General features: G+C 35.1%; 1 long non-coding RNA gene across 1 annotated transcript; it reads right to left on the minus strand.

Moving 5' to 3' along the window:
• Positions 1 to 14551: 14551 nt before the first annotated feature.
• Positions 14552 to 15170, minus strand: LOC130655867 (uncharacterized). Its single transcript, XR_008984775.1, has 2 exons — positions 14974 to 15170; positions 14552 to 14741 (listed from the first exon to the last, which is right to left on the minus strand). It is a non-coding gene; the product is annotated as an uncharacterized LOC130655867 (long non-coding RNA).
• Between the last annotated feature and the right edge of the window lie 5021 nt (positions 15171 to 20191).

Here is a 20191-nt window from a genome sequence, read left to right on the forward strand (position 1 = left end):
CTTTTCGTATCTTTTTCGATCTTTTACTTTGAATAAAAAAAATACTTTTTTAACAATAAATGTAACTGCAGATCGAATTTTTTTGTATTTTGTACAAGCTTTCTCGACCTCATCATTTTTTTGATTTTCTTATTTTCTTGCTATTTGCATGCCAATCTTTTCCATGGTGACACTGGTAGTCCTGGGAACCTAACACCATATAGGGAGCACCAATTTCATAGGCAGTTGGTCGCCTTAACTGCAAAATTCCCACAACATACGTGGAGCTTTTTTGCTTGATATAACGCCCAATTTAACTATTGTAACAAAAAAGAAAAGTAAGCTTTTTAAACAGCTAACTGATAAATATTTACAAAATGAATTACCTTTTTCTGTGAAACCTTTGGAGCATCTTGTGATGGAAAACTTTGAACGATGTTCATACTCATACTTCCCTAGTTCCGCTCTAAATTCTTCATATGACTTAAATGTTTTAAAATCTAAAAAAATCACTTAAAAATGTTTTTCGTTTCTTTTTCTACTTGGCTAATCAATTATGTATAATAGTAAAATATACCTGTAGCTTCTTCTTTCTTGTTTGGGAGATCCTTTTTAATATTATCAATCGACTTGTCTTCCCTAATAGATTCAATATCACAGGCAAACTAGGAGAAGAAAGAAATAATAATCAGTGAAAAATATTCTCAACAATGTTAGGAATAATCCGAAGAACAATCTATTCACTATTTCGAAAAGAAAAAAAAAATTGTACTTACCTACCAAATTTATCTTAATCCTTTTCGATAAAATAAATATTTTGAACCAAATTTCAATAAATAAAAAATAAAAAGATTTCGTACAAACAACTATAAATCGTAATTGAATGATTACCCACGTGGTGTCAACACTCTCAATATATATAAACAACTTTTCCGCGTAAAATTATTGTTTACATCCAACTCGCATTCAGTGAATCGTAGACTCGCTTTTTTAACTTGGTTCTGAGTCGCGCTGCATCTAGCCACTACCTTTTTTTATTCTAATAGCATAGCTATGTTTCACTATCTATATAGCCTCGCTTTCATGCTGTTGTCTCTTTTTATATATTTCCATGAAGAGGAACTATTGTATTTAGCTTAAAATTAAGGTAGCAGTAACCTTTTTTTAGCTGTCCAAATAGCTGAATTATTTACTCAGTGTTTCATTTATACCATTTTTTTACTATTTCCTATATAAAATATAGGCCTTAATACATAATAAAATGATTTTAACTTAACACTAAAATTGCTGAGTCAGCAGAAATTTCCTTTTAAAAATGTATCATAAACAAGAAAAAAATCGGCTTCTACGACCTCCAACTTTTTACAATCTCGTTATTTTTCATAAGCTTCTGTTTTTAAATAAACCTCGGGTTAACCGTGTTGAAACAGTGTAGGGATTTTTTTTGTTTATTCTTATTTTTTTAACAATAACCTTTTGTTTTTTTTCAAAAGATTCTTTGTTAGCACCCCCTGCTGCATCGAACGCTGTTAAAGGAAAGAGATTCCGAATGAAAAGATTTCCGCATACCAAATCATGGCTGCATGATTCACCAAGCATGTCTTCCTCAGGGTGGGCTTGAAATACAAATCAAAATGGAAGTAAGCTGGCTGAACAAACAAAAACTTTCGATTTACACAGCAAAAGTTGCAGAGGTTCAATATCCAATGTATTATGTCGACAGCTCCAAAGCTATCTTGGAAGAACTTGTTGGCCATGAAATCGAAGATTCAGATAACGATGAGGAAGTTGAAAGTGACAATGAAGAAGAAAGTAATTGCGAAGAAGCTGCTGAAAACTGTAGTGACGATGAACGTATGATTACTCATTAGTTATAATTAGTATTTCTTTTCGTTGAAAATTTATTAAAATCTAGTATCCGTCTTGTTCTTTTCAGGATAACATACCTCTGCGAGAAATAGCCTCGAAATTTAATCGATGCGCGAAAATAAATTTTAATTGAGGACAAGAAATGTATATATATATATATGATATATATGATAATGTATGTATACACTAGGCAGTTTTTAATTCTTTATCGTTTTTTTTTAGATCACAAATTAAGGATGGTTTAATTAACACGGACCAGAAATTAAGGGCGGTTTAATTAACACGGACCAGAAATTAAGGGCGGTTTTTATTAACGCGGTTGGAAGTCACACAGCGTTAATTTCGTGTAATAAGGTAAAACGAAAATGCTATCGAAAGTTAAGGCTCGTGCAGTGTAGCATAATGAAGATCGTCTTAAATGTCTACATAATGCGCCATATTTGTTGTTATTAACGTTTCTCTTTAATATTTACGTCATTTCTTTCTGTACAATTTCGCAAGCACGTAGACTTAAACTATATTTGGTGAAAGATAATAGTATTTTAGCCATAAAATCGTGACAAGTGTGTTATAACAGAAAAAATATGGATATGTAGTCGGAAAATAACCTTTCGTAACTAATTATGTAAAAAAATCCGATTTTTAAAAGGATTACTGCCACCTTAAGAGAAAGCTGGATCTGCACCTCCAAGGAAGAAGCACTAATGCTACTAATCTCTCTCATATGAAATATACCTAACCTTATTTCCGTCTAATAGGTCAAACAACAACTTGCATTCATCCATATAAGAAGCCATAACATATAGCTAGCTAGAGTTCACTATACCATCCATGTGCGCACATAAATTTGCCGCGAGACAGCGTAATACTTTCCGGTTAATTTTTGGCTGGTTCTGGGTGATTTTGGCTGATTTTGGGTGATTCTGGGTGAGTCAGGTGTTTAGCACAGCCGTTAGGGATCATATCTTGTCATCTCGCATGGTTATGCCATCTGTGATGCTCAGCTCACCGTAGATTCTTTGGTCATTCTTAAGGTGGAGGTGTGGCCTTTCCTTTGGTTATTGCATCAATCAGGTTGTGATATGCTGGATTGTTTGCTGAAGCCTTTTGTATCGTGGAAATGATAATAGCATGAGGTGAGTTGTTGAGGTTGATGATCTTGCGTACAAGGATGTTTTTTCCGATGTCAAACCTGATGTTGTTTTAAGGGTTTCAATACTGTCCCGTTCTTTTTGCAGCGATCAAGGAATGGAGGTTTTGTGAATGATCCTGGTAGCTTTGCTGTAAACTAGGATGTTGTCGTTAAGGGTAGTGACACCAGGGAGTCCTGAAAACGCCTTCCTTACCTTATGGAAGATGTCACTTGCCGTTGTTGGTCCCAAATATAGCCGTTTTATTTGGTGTAGACCTTCATGGGTTTGTTTGGAAGAGGTTTTTGTTCTTTGATTCTTCATCAAGTCAATGCTGGTGATAGGTCATGACATATCTCCTCTACTGTTTGGATATGGAATCTGGTATGCTTCATTCCTGAATTTGGAGGTGTATTGTATGTGGCAATTGTTTTTGTCAGTAATGACCACGTTCATGACACAGTCGTATTTCTTGCGAGGGTCAACGCCAGTGATCACTCCTTAGGGTCTCACGAATAAGAAGAGTTTGCTGACCTCATCTTAGTAGTGAATGAAAACGTTGTGAAATTTTCGTTGTTTGGGCTATTTATTATTATTGTTGTTGTTGTTGTTGTTGTTGTTGTGAAGATTATAGGTTGTTTTGCAGGTTTTTCTAACGTCAGCAGTGCATATACAAAAAAAATTTGGCAAAATGTAGTTTATCTGCTGCCTGTTATACGTACAGAGTGAAACGATGATAAAAAAACATATAGGATCATATGTGTTCACAAACCCATAAGGAGATATAAGTGTTTTAATATTTTAAAATTTTGTTGACGTCAGTAAAGTCCTCTAAAGTACAAACAAAAATTTTGTTAAAAGTTTGAAATGTAAAATCCACTTGGGGAGGAGTACATTAGAAAAGAGAATCGTAACTTGTACTTTTTTCCTAAAATTTGTTGACACATTGCTTCCAATATGTAGAGTTTGAAACGCTGTATAGAATCATGTACAACACCAACAGTAATAATAAAGACACAAATAACACATCTCAAATATTTACATTGTATAAAGTGATTACGTTTAATTACGTTGAAAACCTTTAATATTTCAATCAGGAGTGTCAAAAACATCAAATTTGAAAATCATTTATTGGGTTGCATACCATCCTGTTCCCCAAAAATATACAAAAATGTAAAAAATTAACCTGTTAAGAATACAAATTTTTTTCTTAGCATGATGATCTGCAGTGACATTTGTCAACCATTCTAAACAAAATGTCAAAAAGAATGGAGTAAATTTTGAATCAACAAAGATATATATTATTTTTGGAAAACATAGTCTGTTCTGTTCTCACAAAATGTAAAACAGATTGGTTTTTGAGAAGTCAGTTCATTTAGCATGTTCTATATTGCCATTGCCCCTAAATCTTCCACAAAAAGGTTATGAAACAAATCAAATTATAGAAAAATCAGGCATTTCATAAAATATAAAAAACAAAAAAGTTTTTGTCAGAACAATTAGTAATTTTTTTATCATCACCAAAAACAAAATTCTTAACAAAAACGTGAAACCATGGAACTTTCTTCCAGCAAAAATAAAATCACATACAGTTTAGTTCTCCCTCACAAAAGTTTAATACAAAATATTAAAAAGCCATTCGCTTACACAACAGCCTTTAGTGGAGTCCAATTCCACAAAAATTTGTTTTTTCAGTATATTGCATGTGGTCTTTTTACAACAAAAATTTGCACAAAATTTTAAAAAACAGCAGTTTGCGACACAAAAAAAAACACAAAAAACCTCTCATCCTCTCATAAATTACAATAAAGTCAAAAACCCATGTAAATTTCCAATCAAATGTCTACAACTCCCTGTAGAAATAACGTGGTATTTTACATGTAGGCTGCTGGAAAGTTAAACAGAATGTCAGAAACAAGACAATAAAAAATAACTTAACACACAAGCTTTAAATTCTGAAAATGGTCCCTTTGTAAAGTTTACAGGAAATGCGAAAAGAAATACAAAATACATCTGCAAAAGTTCATGTCTTTAAAGATTTTGTAAGTAGCTTGTTACATCATAATTCGTGCTCATAAAAGAAAACAAGTCTGGAAACTAAGGTAGCTAGCTATAGATAATTAAAAAAGAGAAATAACAGAGCTAGCTATGATGTAGCCTAGTTAACTAAGCTTTTTTCTTCGAGTTGTTAAATTGAGTTTCTCTTAAACACCTTAACTACTCAGATTTCCCGGTGGTAAGAAAAATTATGCTGGGTCTCCTGGCTAGCTATGGTGGGATGAGGAGAGCAGGCATTGGAGGCCAACATTAGCTAGTTAACAGTAGCTAAGACCCCCAGTTAAATATACTTAAACTGGGAAAACTTAGCTAAAACTAAAGCTAGCTATTTATGCTTAGTAAAACGCATATAGAGAGAAACAATATATGGAATCACAGTCCCGATATTTTCTTGAGCGCGCATCTAAGTGATTACCTAATGGCTAATGCGCGCGCAGAAATAGAGGTAAAAATGTAAACAAACTAAACAAACACGGAGGAAAACGTTCAAAACAAACATAATCCACAATAAAAAAGTGGCGGAAATTGGGATTTCAACATTTACTCACTATGTGTTTTAACCATGCTACACTTGCACAATTTTATTTTAACATTCACACAAATAAAACATGCATTCAAAAGCTTGACTTCTTTCGCGTACCGCTCCGAGCACAGCATCTATACGCAATCTTTGTTGTCACTTTTATGCTTGTTTAGCAAAGTAATTTTCAGAAAAGGATTATGCAAAGTAGACATCTAATCTATGCTTTGGGAAAGCGATCGTTTAACTATAATTTAAACCATAACATGTGCATTAACGAATGATGCCTTGCACGATCACGAATGATGATATAAACCCTTGTGAATTGAGGATTCGTCTCTTTTCATTTTTCCATTTTAGTAACTATATTTTTCCAAGGAGTATTGGCTATTCATGAATCCTATAACACAGCAGTTAGTCGATCTTTTTCCTTTTTTTCGCTTTGCTGGCCTTGAGTTTTTCTGCACTAATGTTTCCTTACCTCCATTTCTGCGTACGCATCTTTTTTGGATAGCATTACGTAATGTTAATTGATGCGCGCGCTGCACGGTTCGTTGTGGAACTAATATATACAAAGGTGAGTTTTATAAAAACGTCACAGTCAGCTAACAGCTTTATGTAGCATTTTGAATTTTAGGACAAACACATTAGTTTGCGCCAGGGGATACCTTAATTATGCAACAAAAACATAAACAAATATGGTGGCTAGGTTTTTTTTAGAAAAAGCGGTAAAATATAAAACTTCAAGAGTTTGAGACTTTTCTTGGAAAATGCAAGTCAGCTTGCTCCAGTGACATAAGAACTAATCGTCTGAAAGCATCAAAGTTCTTACTATTATTGATTTTAAATCCACTTCAAACTCTAGCCTTTATTTTCTACTTCTAACTTTACTACTTTACTTCTAGCTCTAGCTACCATTTCTTACTTCACTTCTTGGACTTTTCTTTCTCTGAATTACTTTTTGCACTTTTTTGAAGACGAAAGGACCGTACTTTTGTTGTTTTTTTTTCCAGTGTCGGTGTTCAGCTTTATGTAGCATTTTGAACTTTAGGACAAATACATTAGTTACGCGCCAGGGGATACATTAATTATGCAACAAAATATCAACAAATATGGCTACTTTAGGAATTTGAGGATTTTAGGTGGCTTTTGTTGAAAAAAGGGAGCCTGCTTGCTCCAGCGACATAAAAACCAAACGTCTAAAAATATCAAAGTTCTTACTATTTCTGATTTCAAATCGACTTCAAACTCTAGCCTATATTTTCTACCTCTAACTTCACTTTACTTCTAGCTCCACTTCCAACTTAACATTTCTACTTCTTCACTTGAACTTTTCTCTTTTTAAATATGCTTTTGGAAACACTGTTTTTACTTTTTCATGATAAAGGGATCATTCTTTTGTTTGTTCGTTTTGGTGGCGAGAGGACACCATTTTTTGAAAGTTAGCCGTTAAATTTATTTCAGCAAATCAAGTCGTTTTCATCAGGTGATGTAAACAAAGTAAACCCGCTGGCAAAATGGACATAATTTTTTCGGCGACTTCAAAGAAAATTTCGGTGGCATCAAAGGAAAATGACGATATCCACCATGACCGTCACATACACTCCCTATTACTATACAAGACTAGTCGACAAGGCCCGCGGAAAAATCCACTTAGGCAAAAGGTCGATAAAAAGAAAGTTGTTTTAATGTTTTGCTGACGTCAGAGGTGCAGTGCAGATAAAAAAATTCCCGAAATTTGTTTAATTTTTGTCTGTAATGTGTAGAGGTTGAAACGCTGGTCAAAATAATGTACAGGATCATATGTTCTCAAGGAACGCCTAAGGAGGTATCAAGGATTAAAAATTTTGCTGACGTCAGCAAAGACCCGCAAAAACAAAATTCGTTTATAAAAATTTTATATCTCTAATGCTTTCACCGTATAGATCTTGAATGCTGATCAAGAAAATGTATAAGCTCATGTATCTTTGACAAACGGTTGCAGTGATAGAGGGGTTTAAAGGTTTTTGATGAAGTCATCAACCCGTCCATTCCAAATCGGAATTGGAGACCCAGGTTTAGAAAAATTAACCAAATTGGTCCTAGGTGGTCCCTAGTTAGCCATGGGGTGAAAAAAGATTGACGTCACCACCTCGTTTCCAAGTTATTTGGCCTCAAAGTTTTAAGTACACTGTAATGGCTTCATTAATTTAATGTATATTTCTTTGACGTTAATATTATTTTAACGTTAAAGTTTGGTAAATTACCGAACCATTTTATGGGCGATGTTTTAGAGACTTTATGAAAAAAAGTTGTAAAGAATATTGTTTTCATGTCTGGCAGAGTGACTTCTTTCTGGAGTGTGGTGAAGTAGTCAAAATTGATTTTTTTGATCGTTTGGACAGGCTGGTGCTCTAGCAAAATGGTTTTTTCACTGCAAGTGAAGCATGTATTGCCATTGGCTGGACATCTTCCTGTCTGATGTTCTGTGCGGCAACTGTATCAAGTACTATGTGCACCCTTGTTGCGATTGCTAAATTTCGCTCCATCTTTTATTGCCTCTTTTGTTGGGTATGAATTCTTTTCGAAATTTATTGTCTTAGCTTTCTTCTCAAGATCTCTCATAAACTCATTCCATGTATGTGTTATTTATGCTTAGCAGTTTGTGCATTGCCATCGTTCTGTTCACCATCTTTGCTAAGTAGCTGCAGAGTTGCTTCACTATTCATGTGTAGGTGTCTGCATTCCTGTATTCTCTGGCAGCAGGATGGGATTTCTCCACCAATATGAGTTTGACCATCTCTGGTCCTCCCCACTATTTCACTTGACGTAGTTGGCTCCAATGCTGGGTAAATGATCTGTCAGAACAGTGGGTGTGTTCACATTATGGCGTAATACCAATTGGTTTGGGCTGTAGCCACCATGATTCTGCAGACAATTTTTTGCGCTGAGGGCCCATGCTAGTGCTACGTCTGGTTCACACTTCGTATCTTCAATGGTCTTGAACATGGTCCTTGTCAGAATCTTATTATGTCTCTCCCCAATACTATTGCTGAAAGGAGGTTCGCCTGCTGTTGGTTTTGTCTCAATATTGAGCTTTTCATTCATTTCTTCATTTTCTGTCTTGCTTATATTTTTCAAATTTTCTCCATGTAGAATGATTTTGTTCCTTTTTGGGCATCAAGATCACAATGTGTTAGTGGAAGACAATAGTGTCCTGTTGTGGTGCATATCAAGTCAATTCTTTCCTACCCAATAGGGGCCAAGTCAATAGTAAAATCTAACTTCATACTGAGAGACGTCATGGTACTACGGCTAATCAGTAGTGGTATTTTATTCTCTACAACGTCAAGAGACAATTTATACTTGTTGCCACCTAGAATAACTGGTGTTATTAGATTTCTTGTAGCTTTCACTTCCTTTCCATCAACAAATCTATATATAGAATCAGTGCTATTTTATTTTTATCTGTTTCAAAGAGAGTTGCAAGATATTCATCCATCCATTTCTTCACTGTCTTTGTACAGCCACAATCCAAGACACCTCTATCAAAGGATTCTCCAATAAGACAATATTGCCTTTGGTCTGGAGAAGCTGCAAAAAGGGTGATATGGAATACAGACCGGAAACCTCCAATAACAAATCGAGGGTGTAATATGGTGGCTTCATCTTTCTTCCTTGGTTTTTTACTTTTTTTATCTTTACTCGCTATTTTATTCGCAAGTTAAGTAGTACAAAATAATACAAATATGTTCTTTATATTTAGCCACCCGTTTGACAAATGTGTAAAAATACCCAATTATAAATAATTCAGCACTCACAAAAATGTAAACAAAATGATGTATGGTTTATAGTTATAGTTTATGGAGCAGGCCAGCAAGCCAATCAGTCTGGTCTTTAAAATCAACACTTATCATAAACTTTTATTCAGCAGCCGTGCCGCAGTGCAGTTCACCTCTCCTTTAATTGCATTGGTACGATGTAGGAATTTTCGGTCTTCTAATTTGCTCTGAGCGCTATTTTCTGCATGCTGTACGGTCCGCCTGAACCTCTTTGCGTTCGCGTTAATTTTAACATCGATCACAGGGTATGTAAATTTCTTTTGATTTCAAGAAAATGCGTACTTGTTGTTTCCTCTATCTTTCTTTTTGTATATCAATTTATTTATAACTAGTCGAAGTCCCGTGGAAGAATCCACTGAATCTCTCATCATGTCCATATGATGGATGCCAAATAAAAACATAGAACACAGTAATTTGAACTTTTAAAAGTCATAATTTGCATTATTTTACATCTATACCCGCTGAAACAAAACGTCCAAAAAATAAGCATGTGCAGCAATAAAAAAATAAAAATAAAAGAGAGAAAAGAAGCCCTGGAATTGAGGTTGCTAACAATCTGCATTATATTTATACCCGCTGAAACAGAACGCTTAAAAATATGAGCAGGTCAAACAACAACAAAAAATGCAACAAGTCTAATAAAATCGAAGGTGGCTAACAACGGTTATGTAAGAATCTAAATCTACTAAAACTATACTTGCTTTATGCCAGAAGTACACCAGGGAAAATGGTATACCAGACATAGACATAGAAAAAACCGTTAAGTCACACAAAAAAGGGTTATTGCAAAATTGCCACAGTTTCTAGGATATACACCGTGTATTTTATAAGAATTGTGGTATTTCGTTTCAGCCTTAATGTTCTTAACTTTCTTGACAAAATACTATTTTCCTAATATATTTTTAGCAGGGCTATATTAATAAAATAAAGCTTGCTATAAGTTGTTATAGCTAATGGCAAATTCTGCTACATGTAATAGCCCATTGCGTTGAACAGAAAAGGTTGAGTTTGTGAGATACGTAATAAAAAAGTAAACTTCTAATTAAATTATACAAATTTTTATATTAGAACAAACAATCAAGTTTAGACAAAAAAGTTCTCAACTTTCTTTTCAAACACTATCCTCGTGGCCTAAAATATATATAATGCCTCAATAAAATAAAGCTTTCTATATATTGCTAAAGCTATTGGTATTTTTTTTAAATTTAGAACAAAAAATCGAGGTTAGACATATACTTAGAATATTCTTAACTTCTGAGGGAAAGTTTAGCTGGAAACGTGTAAACGGCTTAAAAACGCTATTTACCTAAATTCATTTTTCTACCAGATAATCTAAACAACATACTTGCTTTTCTTTCGCTTTCTCAGTAGGCCGCTAGCTAGCGTTCTCTGGATAAAAAGTCCAATCAGTTTTTTACCTCGATTACTAAACTTCGCTTCATCCCAAAGAAAACGTATAGCTACAATCCTGGACATGATATTATTGAAAAAGGCCGATTTTTGGCTATTTCTCGAACTGGCCGAATGGAATTTCGTCAAATTTTGTCAAACTCAGGGCCCGCTAAGGTGCTAAGACCCGAAATGCCAAGTCCGTTTGCGGTCATTGACATGTTAGAAATGCCTTTGTCTTTTGTAAAAACAGTGTTTATAACTGCTTGTGGGTCGGACTATGAAATTTGACCCACTTTTCCAACAAAGTAAGTCCAGGATTGTAGCTACAATTGTCTGATACATTTCCAATCAGTTCTCTTTTTGACGTTATGTCATCTTACGTTTTTCTTCTTTATAACAAATATTTCTGACAACAACATAAACTTTTTATACTCGCTCGACAACAACAGTCGCTCTACAACAACAGTTTTGTTTTTCACATTTTAGATTCGAATTACATTCATATTCAAATGCGATACAACATCAGTCCCAGAACACAAAAATGGAAAATATATAAGAAACAATTAAGCTTTATTCTAACCTCGTGATGAGTAAACATTGTTTGAAATAACTTTTTTCATGATTACTTTGAAAAAGAGGCAACCTTCTTCGCTTCAGTTTTCTTTTTTCAGTTGATAGGCAAAATGTTTCCGTTAGATACGCGCACACATGGTAAAACGGGGTAAAATTAAAGTATTCTATCTATAACGACCAATGGGGCTTTTAAAACAAAAAAACCCATAAAAATTAGTTTTAATAAAATAAAAAAAAAAGATTTTTATTTTTTAAAGTAAAAACAAAAGACAATTAAATGTTTAAATAGTAACCCCCTGATTTTTAACTTGGTAAATTTTTCGCATGGTCACTCACACAAGCATATTATTATATGGATAGTCGATAAGGCCCGTGGAAAATCCACTGGGGCAGGATAAAAAATTTGATGACGTCAGCAATGGCCCCATCAAGACCTAAATTTTTTTTCAGAACTGTGTATGCCTTTTGCCTTTATCGTATAGATCTTGAAACACTGATCAAGAAAATGTATGATCCAATACATGATCCTGTACTTTTCACAAACGGTTGCAGAGATATTAGGGTTTGAAGGTTGTTTGATGACGTCATCAACCCGTGCATTCCGAAACGAATTCTGGGACATAGGTTTGGAAAAATCACCCAAATTGGTCCTAGGTGGTCCCTAGTTACCCATGCGGTGAAAAATCATTGACGTTACCCCCTCGTTTCCAAGTTATTTGGCCTCAAAATTTTAAGTGCACTGTAATGGCTTCACTAATCTTAATTAACTTACCTTTGAGATCAATACTATTTTAACGCAAAGTTTGATAAATTACAGAACCGTTTTATGGGCGATGGTTTAGAGACTTTATCAAAGAAAGTAGTGAAGATAATAATCCACTTTGCAAAAGTCACAGACAGACAGACGGAACTGGCGTATTATTATATAGACTAGTCGTTGCCCGTGGAAAAATCCACGGGTTCGCCCGTCGTTTATATTTACTCGTCGCAACAAAGTGGATAAAAATATATCGCTCTTGATATTCGTGTTTCCGTAACATCATTTTTTAACTCAGGGGGGGTTCTACGCAGAGACAGACATAGGAAATACGGTTATTATAATAGAGACTAGTCGTTAGCCCGTGGAAAATCCACGGGTTCGCACGTCCTTTTTATACCACATTGCGTGCTTCTTGCTCTTGCGCAGATAAGCTACCATTTTGCATGACAGACAGACAGACGTATACGGGTATTATAATATAGAGTAGCCAGGATAACCGGCGTCGAATCGCTGGGATAAGCCACAAGTAACTGTTGTTGAACGCCCTAAGGAGCGCTTAAAAAGAACTGCAAACTGTGCGACACAGTCAGGTGGAGCGCTTTAGTACAGTTATGCGGTATGTCCTAAATCAAGTGAAGCGCACAACCATTATAGTGCTGCGACTGTAACATATTTTTTAAAAAATAACTTTCCCGCAACAAAGGCTGAAATAAAAACACAGTTTACAACCGTTGTGACTCCGTCATATCAAAAAAATCGATCAATATTATTTTATTTTGCGGAATAAGTTTTTGTAAAAGGTAAAAAATTAATCGTGACACCGGACTGTACAGTTAAATGGTGTTACACAGGTGTATAGGGATAATACCCTTTTGAAAAAAAATTTCTTGCAGACTCTATTTAAATGAAAACACCAGAAACAGTCCTTCGCTTCTTGCACATGGCTAAGCGGTTAGTCCAGGTAAACATTGTTGGACATTCGTACAGGTGTGATTCCCAAGAAAGTTTAAAAATTAATTGTCACAGTGGGCTGACCCGCATAGGCGAAACAGCCTTTTCCAAAAAACAGGCTATTGTTAACACTGAGCTGACCGCTTAGTACAGTTAAACAGACTTGAACAGTACCCTTCTCCAAAAAAACTTTATCACAACTTCGGTTTAAATGACAACACAGGAAACAGCCTGTCGTTACCCCTCCAGCTAAAGCAATTGCTCAGCCATTTTATTTTCAAAAAATTTTTTAAGGAAAATAAGTAAAGATGTAGCTACCTAGCTAAACTGCATTTAGCATAAGATTTATTGCTGAGAATATTGCGATATTGTATAGCCAAACTGAATTTTTATACTCTCACTTTTTAGGTAAATATATGAGATAGCGAAATGGCTATATCCTCGACATAAAAATAAATGTTGGGTTGGAGAAAAACCTCTTATACCAAAGAAAATTAGTAAAAACATAGTCATAGTCTTTTTTTCTTATGACTATGGTAAAAAGTAAGGCTATTAGCGTAGATACTCACTTACGTACAAACTATCAAATAGTGGGACCATCGCCCTTACCATGTTTGTTGGGACCATCTATAAATATAGAAGCTGCGCTGAACAATTACTACAGTGATGTTTTCAAGGCATATCTCTCAAAAACACATCCAGTAAACTGTACGCAGATTTCAAAATCGGTGGTCCCAATAATTACCCTAATTTTTAACCTTAGTAAGTTACATTAAGTTAAGTGGGACCGTTGTACTAAAAATTAAGAACGGTTGCAAAGCATTTCGCAAGTTGCAAGCAAAATTTAAAATTTGTTTCTTTCTGATGACGCCAATCAGTTAAAAAATGTGGCAGTGCAACTGTAGATACTCTAACAAACGCTCAGTCTCTATTAAAGGTCTGCAAAATAAAAAAACCTAAAGTCTGCCACGCAAAATGGTAGTAAGTGGCGAGACGCATGCAATGCAGCATAAAAAAGACGGGTGAACCCGCGAATTTTTCCACGGGACACCGACTGGTATTGAAAAATTCAATCACGCCAGCAGATCTCTAATAAACGCCACCTTCGTTGGTCCAAAAGGGGCATTTTTTTCTCGCTTTTTTATTACATGATTCCTCCTATTTATATTAACGCCTGTCTCTGATATAAACGCCCCCTAAAAATCTCTAAAATAACAAACGCTGAGGGCGCTATTAGAGCAAGCACATTTTGTTAGATTATCGCGTTACCATCTACAAAGACAAAGACAAAATCGTAAAATTTCGCACCGCGAACAAAGGCCAATCAAGCTATCATAAAAAAGCTTATGTTTTGTATTTCCCTTGCCTTAAAAATAGTAGCATGAACCCAAAAATGTTTCTTATAAAAAATTATACGAAAATGCATATATTGAAGACCAAGTAAACGCTGCATGGAGCTGCTGCATTTGTGGGAGGCAGTTTAAACATAAATGAAAAATTTTTACAGCTTTATTTTATTTAAATAAAAAATTTTGCTTTTTACTTTATCAGCATTTCTATAACAGCATATATATTAATTTTGACATAACAATTATTATAATCCTAATAAAAAATTATCGTTAAGGTTTATCCTCCTCTTTTATCACGTGTACTAGAAGGTCAGATCACTCACTTCCTTTGTACGGAATCTAAAAATAAAAAAACATCACCATGTAGTGCCGTTTCTAAATATACAATAAAATCAAATTAAAATTTTTAGAATGTTTTTTCTTATATTTCAAAAGCGCCTTTGCCGAAAAAAAATTTGACCGAATTGGCGGGTTTGACAAAAATCCACTAAACTAAATTTCGGACAAAATTAATTTTCATATAGATCCGTTAACTTAATTTTTTTTTACCGCCGCTAAATTAAATTCCTACCAAAATTAACTTTTTTCGCCATCCGCCAATTTTTTCGTGTTTCTACAAGAGGATTTCAATGCTTTTGATGTTAGTATTAGTATTGACACGACGAGTGACCTTCTTTTTATCTAAGTTCATGGTTAGATGTAAAAAACAAGGTTTTCACTTGATTTACAAAGAAACAAACATGCTTGCATAATTGTTTTAATAAAGTTTTTTCGTTATTGGCCGAATTAAATTCCTCTAAATTATTTTTTTCACTAAATTTTCTCCCTTCCAAAATGTGTTCCCTTAAGGTATCAATTTTTCCATGGAGTTTTGCAGGTCCAAAAATTACATATATTATTTTCTGTGAATGATATATGTAATTATAAAAATTAGTTAAAATTAAATTAACAAAAATTTGCTATATGTCAACATCTTTAATTGAGTTTATCTATGGAAATAATGTTTTACAAAACAGTATTCTTTTTTTTACTCCAAAAATTAGTACATGCAAAAATCACAGGTACATGTTTTTCCTGACAAAAAATAAATATTTCTCCATGAACATTAAAATCGTGGTTTAAATTTCAAATATCTTATAATAATATATATAATAGAAACAGATGTAAAACAAATGTGAAACAAATGTGAAACAAATGTGATTCTCGTGAATATTATTGGTACATAAGTGAGAATAGAATATGACTTAGAAAGCTAGCTAGCTAGCTTGTCCTTTTTACAACCGAATAGGTTATCACTAGCAAAGCAACACGGTAAGCCGTACTTATTGGCCTTTTTAGTAAACTTATACTTTAGGTAATCGTTTCGAAATTTCTTTTTCTCTATCAAAAAAGAAAAAACTAGCTTTTGAAATACATTTTTATTATTTATCATCATAGTGTTGTGTGAGTGTTCAAACCGCTTCAGTTCTTGTTGTTCTTACATGAGACTTAAAATTCGATTGACAATATTTTATGTTAAAACTTGGACATCATGTGTATGTGCACAAATTAAAACAACATACGACGTTTCGGATGTTATACACCCATTTTCAAGTAAAATAAAAATTATAAAACAGGTCTATATAAACACGAACATTGCTATAGATACAAGACATATAAACATAATCAATACAATATTAAAGTATAAAGTATGTGTACAATACGAATGTGTGATCAAACCGGACGGTTTTCGTTTTTTGGTTTTTTCTTTGTTTTGTGATTTATTTTGTGTGGGTAAAAAGTACTACGAAACTATAAATCCCCTTTTTTTCTAGTTTCGCGCAATTTAATTTTCGCGCACGTTTTAAAAAAATATTTCGCGCACTCAATGCGCTAAAACTTAGTAATTTCGGTCAATCAATTGTTCGCGCAACGGCTCCACGAAACAATCAGATCTGCGGGAAAATGTCATGAGCTAAGGAATATCCACTGTCCTTTAGTTGCAGAAATTGTTATTGGATACGACACAAAAAATCATATAATGTTTCTCTGAAAAACCAATAGTAGTGGCACCAACCCTGTGATCTGGAGCGATAGGGTATCATGCTAGCGGTATACAGGCCATATTTCCGCTAACAAACACCGTTGGGCATGCCCTAAAAAGACACTTTTTGATTGTGTAAAAAATTGACATTAATGGGACCAACCACATGGATGGGCATTATAGGGCGGCACTCGAATAGAAATAAGTCCATACTTCCACAAACAAAAACTGTTAGGCATGCCCTCATCAGATACTTTTTGATTGTGTAAAAAATTGATTTGGGACCAACCACATGGATTGGCATTATAGGGCGGAACTTCAATAGAATTGAGGTCATATTTCCGAAAAAAAACACTGTTAGGCATACCCTCATTAGATACTTTGCGATTGTGTAAAAAATGGCAATAATGGGTCCAGTCACATGAATTGGCATTATAGGGCGGCACTTCAATAGAATTGAGGTCATATTTCCGAAAAAAAAACACTGTTAGGCATGCCCTCATCAGATACTTTGTGATTGTGTAAAAAATGGCAATAATGGGTCCAGTCACATGAATTGGCATTATAGGGCGGCACTTCAATAGAATTGAGGTCACATTTCCGCAAACAAACACTGTTAGGCATGCCCTCATCAGATACTTTTTGACTGTGTGAAAAATGGTCAATAATGGGAGCAACCACATGAATTGGCATTATAGGGCGGCACTTCAATAGAATTAAGGCCATATTTCCGCAAAACAAACACTGTTAGGCATGCCCTCATCAGATACTTTGTGATTGTGTAAAAAATTGACAATAATGGGACCAACCACATGGATTGCCATTATAGGGCGGCACTTCAATAGAATTGAGGTCATATTTCCACAAACAAACACTTTTAGGCATGCTCTCAAAAGATACTTTGTGATTGTGTAACAAATGGCAATAATGGGTCAGTCACATGAATTGGCATTCTAGGGCGGCACTACAAAAGAATTAGGGCTATATTTCCGCAAAACAAACACTGTTAGGTATGCCCTCATCAGATACTTTGTGATTGTGTAAAAAATGGCAATAATGGGTCCAGTCACATGAATTGGCGTTATAGGGCGGCACTGCAATAGAATTAAGGCCATATTTACGCAAACAAACACTGTTAGGCATGCCCTCGTCAGATACTTTGTGATTGTGTAAAAAATGGCAATAATGGGTCCAGTCACATGGATTGGCATTATAAGGCGGCACTGCAATAGAATTAAGGCTATATTTCCGCAAACAAACACTGTTAGGCATGCCCTCATCAGATACTTTTTGACTGTGTAAAAAATGGACAATATTGGGAGCAACCACATGGATTGGCATTATAGGGCGGCACTTCAATAGAATTGAGGTCATATTTACGAAAAAACACACTGTTAGGCATGCCCTCAAAAGATAGCTTTTGTTTGTGTGAAAAATTGACAATAATGGGACCAACCACATGGATTGGCATTATAGGGCGGTTGTTCAATAGAATTAAGGCCATATTTCCGCAAACAAACACTGTTAGGCATGCTCTCAAAAGATACTTTGTGATTGTGTAAAAATTGACAATAATGGGACCAACCACATGGATTGGAATTATGGGGCTGCCCTTCAATAGAATTAAGGCCATATTTCTGCAAACAGACACAGTTGGTACGCCCTGGAAAGATACTTTGTGATTGTGTAAATAATTGACAATAGTGGGACTAACCACATGGATTGGCATTATAGGGCGGAACTTCATTAGAATTGAGGTCATATTTCCGAAAACAAACACTGTTACGCATGCTCTCAAAAGATACTTTGTGATTGTGTAAAAAATGGCAATAATGGGTCCAGTCACATGAGTCGGCATTATAAGGCGGCACTTTAATAGAATTGAGGTCATATTTCCAAAAAAAAAAAAAACTGTTAGGCATGCCCTCATCAAATACTTTGTGATTATGTAAGAAATTGACAATAATCGGTCCAACCACGTGGATTGTCATTATAGGGCGGCACTGCAATAGAATTAAGGCCATATTTACGCACACAAACACTGTTAGGCATGCCCTCATCAGATCCTTTTTGATTGTGTAAAAAATGGACAATAATGGGTCCAACTACATGAATTGGCATTATAGGGCGCCACTTCAATAGAATCAAAGCCATATTTCCGCAAAACAAACACTGTTAGGCATGCCCTCATCAGATACTTTGTGATTGTGAAAAAAAAATTAACAATAATGGGACCAACCACATTGATTGGCATTATAGGGCGGCACTTCAATAGAATTGAGGTCATATTTCCACAAACAAACACTTTTAGGCATGCTCTCAAAAGATACTTTGTGATTGTGTAAAAAATGGCAATAATGGGTCCAGTCACATGAATTGGCATTATAGGGCGGCACTTCAATAGAATTGAGGTCACATTTCCGCAAACAAACACTGTTAGGCATGCCCTCATCAGATACTTTTTGACTGTGTGAAAAATGGTCAATAATGGGAGCAACCACATGAATTGGCATTATAGGGCGGCACTTCAATAGAATTAAGGCCATATTTCCGCAAAACAAACACTGTTAGGCATTCCCTCATCAGATACTTTGTGATTGTGTAAAAAATTGACAATAATGGGACCAACCACATGGATTGCCATTATAGGGCGGCAATTCAATAGAATTGAGGTCATATTTCCACAAACAAACACTTTTAGGCATGCTCTCAAAAGATACTTTGTGATTGTGTAACAAATGGCAATAATGGGTCAGTCACATGAATTGGCATTCTAGGGCGGCACTACAAAAGAATTAGGGCTATATTTCCGCAAAACAAACACTGTTAGGTATGCCCTCATCAGATACTTTGTGATTGTGTAAAAAATGGCAATAATGGGTCCAGTCACATGAATTGGCGTTATAGGGCGGCACTTCAATAGAATTAAGGCCATATTTACGCAAACAAACACTGTTAGGCATGCCCTCGTCAGATACTTTGTGATTGTGTAAAAAATGGCAATAATGGGTCCAGTCACATGGATTGGCATTATAAGGCGGCACTGCAATAGAATTAAGGCTATATTTCCGCAAACAAACACTGTTAGGCATGCCCTCATCAGATACTTTTTGACTGTGTAAAAAATGGACAATATTGGGAGCAACCACATGGATTGGCATTATAGGGCGGCACTTCAATAGAATTGAGGTCATATTTACGAAAAAACACACTGTTAGGCATGCCCTCAAAAGATAGCTTTTGTTTGTGTGAAAAATTGACAATAATGGGACCAACCACATGGATTGGCATTATAGGGCGGTTGTTCAATAGAATTAAGGCCATATTTCCGCAAACAAACACTGTTAGGCATGCTCTCAAAAGATACTTTGTGATTGTGTAAAAATTGACAATAATGGGACCAACCACATGGATTGGAATTATGGGGCTGCCCTTCAATAGAATTAAGGCCATATTTCTGCAAACAGACACAGTTGGTATGCCCTGGAAAGATACTTTGTGATTGTGTAAATAATTGACAATAGTGGGACTAACCACATGGATTGGCATTATAGGGCGGAACTTCATTAGAATTGAGGTCATATTTCCGAAAACAAACACTGTTACGCATGCTCTCAAAAGATACTTTGTGATTGTGTAAAAAATGGCAATAATGGGTCCAGTCACATGAGTCGGCATTATAAGGCGGCACTTTAATAGAATTGAGGTCATATTTCCAAAAAAAAAAAAAAACTGTTAGGCATGCCCTCATCAAATACTTTGTGAT

This window comes from Hydractinia symbiolongicarpus, chromosome 8, assembly GCF_029227915.1.
Source record: "Hydractinia symbiolongicarpus strain clone_291-10 chromosome 8, HSymV2.1, whole genome shotgun sequence".
Lineage (NCBI taxonomy): Eukaryota > Metazoa > Cnidaria > Hydrozoa > Anthoathecata > Hydractiniidae > Hydractinia > Hydractinia symbiolongicarpus.